This window comes from Cryptomeria japonica, chromosome 9 (genome assembly GCF_030272615.1).
Source record: "Cryptomeria japonica chromosome 9, Sugi_1.0, whole genome shotgun sequence".
NCBI lineage: Eukaryota > Viridiplantae > Streptophyta > Pinopsida > Cupressales > Cupressaceae > Cryptomeria > Cryptomeria japonica.
This window is the reverse complement of record NC_081413.1, coordinates 68,743,503-68,750,277: the sequence shown is the minus strand read 5'-3', so window position 1 is coordinate 68,750,277 and position 6,775 is coordinate 68,743,503. Positions and strand designations below refer to the sequence as shown.

Sequence of the window (6,775 nt, the reverse complement as noted above, 5' to 3'; positions counted from 1 at the left end):
CAAATGTAATGCTTATGATGCTCAATTGTTGGTGTAGGAACTTGAACCCCTTTGATGAGGATCCTGCATAGTCTCATGGATCGACAGGTATAAGTCAATACACCTTATAGAAATAATATATTTTTTAAAAATTACAAGAAAAACAAACTTCCTCAGTTTTTCAAACATCAACATTAGCAGCAAATCTAATATAGTTATCAACACTTGAGGCCCCAGTTGGACTTACTCAAATTTTAATCTCAACATCAACTTTATGGCTGACTTCTTCATCAATATTACCCTCATTTGCAAAATATCTCTCTCATTACCAACTAACTCTCTCATTTGATGGTGCACAGGTATCACCAAATAGGTATTTGTCAGATGTGTCTTCTTCAAGTGAGGGAAATGCAGGAATAGAAGAGGAAAGTGAGACATGTAGTAGATCTCAAATAGGGAGATCAACTAGAGGTCAAAAGATTAGAAGAAAATTCAATAAACGCATGGAATTTTTTCTTGCTCAAGGGGGGTCATGTTGTTATGATGATGAGACCAAAGGCGACATTGAGGTGCCCTTGAGGTACAAACATCTACTAAAACAATGTGTACCCAAGGAACTTCCTCCAATAAACACTGATTTTTGTGTTAATGAGAGGATATATCGCATAGCACCTTCGTCATTACATGGTTTGGGCTTATTTTGCATGGACAGCATAAAGGTCTAGTACAACAAAGTTACTGAATTGATGGAATTTGTTGGACCTTGTTACAATTATAATGATTGGATGCAGATTGTTCAATATGAAAAAAGTATGCGTAGGTATGCACTATCAACCAATTATATACAACAAAAAGATAATGATCAAAGTAAACGAGTGGCTGTATACATTGATGGAAGGCCAAAAGCAACAGGGAATATTGCAGGTTTTATAAATAGTACATGACCTGGGTCAACTAATAAGCAACCCAATTGCATATTTGAGGCACGTGAGGGAAATTGTGTGTTTGTATGTGCGATAAAATCAATAAGTGCAGGGGAAGAGCTGCTAATCGATTACAATTTGAATTGTATAGATACAAACAAAGTTACTATCATGGGGGTGGTACGTACTATATATATACCATTAAGCGAACTTCCAATTAATGAATCCAATAAACCATTGTATTATTAAGTTTTTTTGCTAAGTCTATTGGTTTCATTTCGCTAATGTTTTTATATTTTTTCTTTGTCATAGGGCCACATGGATCCACCACATAGCACAGATAGGGGTGTAGGTCCCGACACTTCTACGGAGAGGTAAACCTCATTGTAATTGTACAAATTAGATAGAATCAAACTATTACATTATGATCTTTTCTTGAGTGTTTTAAAGTAATTTTGATAGTGTTAATTATATTCTTGTCACAAACGGATGTTCAGGATAAGGGAAAGGAACCTGTAGTACCTCACCACCTCCATAGGGGTGTCTAGTGCTCGACAGTGTTATGCACTGATGACATCGCACTTAGCACAAACTCTACACAATTTGTACAAAAGAATATTAGAAAAATTAGGCAAGAGATTCTTGATTTGGCAAGCATAAGTCCTCAGACTGATGAGATAACAAAGAGGATGCAACTATTGTTGACAACAATGGAAAACTTGCAAGTAAGCAGTAATGAAAGCTTTAATCATAACAAAAGTTCAATAATGGTTTATATTTTTATCTCTTTTATGTCATTAACTAAAATATGTATGTGTTGTTTTTACATAAATTTATAGGGCCTCATCATCCTGGTGGTGATGATCAGAGTATTGCGAGTAGTTTAGGTAATGACCATGTTCTATATATTAAAACCACTCCTTTGGACTCGTGAACTTGCTTTTTTAATGTTTTACATATTTAATGTATTACTCTTCAGGTGCTGACATGGGTTTGAGGTTGAGCCCAACTGTATTGCTGACTGCAATGTCAGCAACATGTAGCATGCAAACATCGTATGTTGCACCGGCTCGTGTTGACTCGCCCACTGGTGGTAGATCCTTCTTTTTCTCTCTCTCTTTCGTTATGTGTTTATTACCCTTGAAGTATTCTTTCTTGGAGGCATTTCATAGTGGATTCATTTACTGTGGCAGGAGATGCAAATGAGGATGCGCCAGAGGCAAGTACTGTTGATAACATACCATCATTTCCTGGATCTTCCCGTATTACTAGTACGAGAATGTTGCAAGCCACATTGGTGGTGAGCGACGAAGAATTGATTCCCTTGAAGATACAGAAGGTTCCAGGTACTTTAAAAATATTCTTATATATAGTCTAATTGTAATTTACTTACTAATCACTCATTTTGGACTAATGATCCCATTTTTTTTTTCCAGGAAATGATATTTTTTATAAAAATCTTAATGACATTTCATTGCAGATATTTGGGCCCACCATACATAAAAGGTGGAACATCATACGTGAACTAACCCTTATCCACTATTTTGATTTCATATCATTGCTAGAATAGTTTTCCTTTTATCCATTTCTTGAACTATATCAAAGGTAGCTTCAGTTTCTTTCTAATTCTAACAGGTTTGTTTTTGCTTTAAAGGTGGAATGACCAAGAAAAAAAGTTAAAAGATGAACTCACAAACCGTATGATAGGGTTGTTTGGAAATGACACATTCGACAAGACTAAGCTCCTGGAAAAAGCTGGCACATATCTAAAGTATGTGAGTGACCAATACAGGACACATTTAGAGAAGAACGTAAAGTATGAGTGTCCCCCCATGATTCCAGAGAGGGAGTGGAAGGACCTGATTTTGGATGCAAAGGAGATAATTGACAGGAAAAAAGGAAATACACCACCAGACGCCAAAAGAAGGTATGCGATACCATTAAGAATGTGAATATGTACTAATTATTCATTATATTTATATAATCTAACATATTTCAAACTTTTCATAGACTGAGTGACACATCAAAGGAAACCAAGGCAAGACAAGAAAAGCATGGGCAACACAAACTCGGCTCTGGTGGTTATATGAAATTTGCCGCACAAATTGTAAGAATCAGTAAATTAATTATCACATCAAAATATTTATAAATTGTAAACAATTTTTTTTTGATCAAACAAAACAAGCAAAATTCACAATACTAAGCAAAAATGCAGGGCTCTGAATTCAATAGAGCGCCCACAGAAGATGACAAGAGAATTGGCTACCAGCAAGGCTATATAGCCATGGCTGAACGACTACGAGAATTGAGTGGGCAAACATGAGATTCTGATGCATCTATTGATAACTCAATGATGAACCACTAGTACCAAACCGGTACTGAGAGGGGGGGGGGGGTGAATCAGTACAAACACAAATATAGTTCAAAACCAGTTTGACAACAACCACTCTCAATGACTGATAAACAGAGATACTGGTAAAACAGAGTGCAACCGGTAGCATCCAAAATAACTCAATCAGTCATGAACCGGTCACTTACTAAGCTTTTCTCTTAGCTCAATACCACATTATCATAATGTTCTCATGCATGAACTAGTAGACCTAACCATCAAATCTTCACAACAGTGAGTTCAATATGTTTTATAGATAGGCATAAAACATAGAAACTTCATGTGCATAATAGATAAAACAAAGAATAACAAGACAAAAGAATTTCACATGACACACATATTTTTCACGTGGAAACCCAACTGGGAAAAACCACGGTGGGGATGAATACCCACAAGCTACTTTTTAAACTCTTTAGAAGTCTGCTCTTTTAGGAGCCTTGTTCGGTTAAGAACATTACAATAGGTTCTGGTAGGAACCGATCCTGTTAGGGATCACCCGGTTAAGGGATACCCATGTAAGGGTTAAACCCGATAGGGTCACCTTGTTAGAGGATTTTAAGAACTCAATAGCTGAAAGGATCTCATAAGCTTTTCTAGCTTCTCAGAACTCATTAGCTTCGAGTTACCCGGTTAACGGATTTACAGCAAGCCGGTTAAGACCACCCGATTTAAGGGATTTTGAATCAAGCCAGTTAAGGCTACCCTGTTAGGGGATTTTGCAACTGTTGAAGTGGTTAGAGATCAACAGGTATTACAATGATCTATTAATAATACTTAATACTAATACAGATCCATTTAGGCTCCTCTTCTCCTTCTGCACATACACTTTGCAGGTATCTCTTTTCTCCTATGGTCTGGCAAGAAACTTGTATCACTTTCATTGGATACACACTCACTACTTTTTGCCAACAACTTTAGACAGAAACCTAACATCGACCTTATAGGGAACATACAGGTCGGTAGCAAAAATCCTAAACCCTAAACCTGTTAGGTTGAGGAATTCAAACGGTTCGATCCTGACCGTTGAAACATACTACATTGAATGCACTATTCTTGATTCGATCTCAAGACATTCTCCATCATCCATTATCCACCATTTTCATGGCGGCTGATAACCCATCACGCGTTATCACTATTTGATAGACTTCGCACATTCCTGAGGCAGATAGGAATAGTCTTCTTCATGCAAGATCCTTCATGCGCATAGAGCTTACGTGGCAACACGATCTGTCCTCCATCATACTACTGACTCATCACACAAAGATCACCGATTGAGTCACACAAACTTGAGATACTCCAACCAGAAACCCCGAAGTGGACACTGCCTTACCAACCGGTAGTCATACAATGCTTCCATGTGCCGGTTCCCATAACTGCATGCCGGTTCACTTTGAACAAATGTGCCACTTCACTTAGGCATATACCGGTTCACACATATGCCGGTATCTCTTTCTTCTCTTATCTCATGTGCCGGTTTACACTATGTCTCATATTGACATCAATGACAATATACAATATCATTATGTCTTCATGCCAGTTTACATAAGGCTCATGGCGGTTCTCATAATGCCAACAATCTCCCCCTTTGGCATTGATGGCAATATACAAAAGATATCTTCTCTGCTTCACATCTTCTCCCCAGTTGCTGCAGATGTCTTTTCATTTCACTTCTTCTCCCCCTTTGACAACAATTGTAGAGTGGAGGTACAATCACCACTGTTTCCTTATGCTGCTCCCCCTGAGGAGTAGCATCCTTAAACACACCAATCAACCAAAGATTTGTCTATCCAGTACCTGACTGATGTGGAACTACCACTTTTAGTTCACCTTCTAAAGGGGCAATACCCCTAATTCACCTCTCAAATGCACAAATGTTGTCTTTGGGAGAGGCTTGATGAATATGTTTGCTAACTGCTCCTTACTGGACACATGCTCCAGTGCAATCTCTTTATTTTGAACCTTTTCCCTCAAGAAATGATACTTAAGTTCAAAATGCTTGGTTGTAGAATGTAAAACCAGATTCTTTGATATATTGATAGCACTTGTGTTATCACAGAATATACTTACCGGTTCAGGTACAGGGATCTTGAAGCCTTCCAGTACATGCTTCATCCAGATTGCTTGAGTACAGTTCATGAAAGCTGCAACATACTTTGCTTCTGCTGTAGACTGAGAGATGCAACTCTGCTTTTTACTCATCCATGAGACCAGTCTACCACCGAGAAAGAATGCACCACCGATTGTGCTCTTTCGGTCATCCACATTACTGGCCCAATCAGCATCTATGAATACTTTCAGATTGAAATTATTGTTGTATGCGTACCACAATCCATAGTCAATTGTTCCCTTCAGATACCTAAGAATCCGCTTGACTGCACTCAAGTGAGATTCTCTTGGACTCTTCTGGAACCTTGTAGTGATGCCAACTACATGTGCAATATCCGGTCTACTATGCACTACATAGTGCAACTTACCAATCATTGATCAGTATTCCTTCTCATCAACCAGTGCGGAATCATCTTCCTTTGTTAATTTGCAACTGGTCACCATCGGTGTACCAACCGGTTTGCTATCTTCCATGCCAAAAGTCTTCAACACCTCTTTGACATATTTGGACTGAGTGATGAAGATTCCATCTTTCATCTGCTAGATCTGTTGCCCAATGAAAAACTTAATCTCCCCTATGAGTGACATTTCAAACTCTTTCTTCATCTCATCAGCAAACTCATGACTCATCTTGTCATCTCCACCAAAGATGATGTCATCAATAAAGACTTCACAGATTAGGATCTGATCTTCTTCAGACTTCAAGTAGATAATACTATCTTCACTTGTTCTCTCAAATCCAATCTTCACAAGATGGGAATGTAGGCACTCATACCATGCCCTAGGTGCTTTCTTTAGACCATATAATTCTTTGTGTAGCCTACATACCATGTCACTGTCTTCAGATAGGGTAAACCCATCTGGTTGCTCAATATATACCTCCTCTTCAAGTACACCATTTAGGAATGCAGATTTTACATCCATTTGATACACCTTGAATCTCTTAAAAGATGCATATGCAAGAAGCATACGAACTTCTTCCAATCTGGTTACAGGAGAAAAGGTTTCCCCATAGTCTTCACCTTCTTCTTGAGCATATCATTTGCATACCAGTCTGGCTTTATTCCTAATCACTGTGCCATCCTCATTCAACTTATTTCTAAACACCCATTTGGTGCCAATGACATTCTCATGCTCTGGTCTGGGTACCAAGGACCATGTACCATTTTTCTCTATCTGGTCAAGTTCTTCTTCCATTGCCTTGATCTAGTCTTTATCATTATGAGCCTCTTTGAATGATTTAGGCTCAAATTCAGAGATCATGCATAAGTTTTCTCTGATCTTTCTTCTGGTAAGAATTCCTGCATCCTTATCACCTATGATCTGCTTGGGATCATGATTCAACTTGACATACCGAGGAATGGTCTTAATTGGTTCT

General features: G+C 38.2%; 1 long non-coding RNA gene across 1 annotated transcript; it reads left to right on the top strand.

The window, feature by feature from the left end:
* The first annotated feature begins 2,115 nt into the window (after nucleotides 1-2,115).
* On the top strand, nucleotides 2,116-2,648 carry LOC131858099 (uncharacterized). Its single transcript, XR_009358895.1, has 3 exons — nucleotides 2,116-2,248; nucleotides 2,339-2,408; nucleotides 2,557-2,648. It is a non-coding gene; the product is annotated as an uncharacterized LOC131858099 (long non-coding RNA).
* The last annotated feature ends 4,127 nt before the right edge of the window (nucleotides 2,649-6,775 follow it).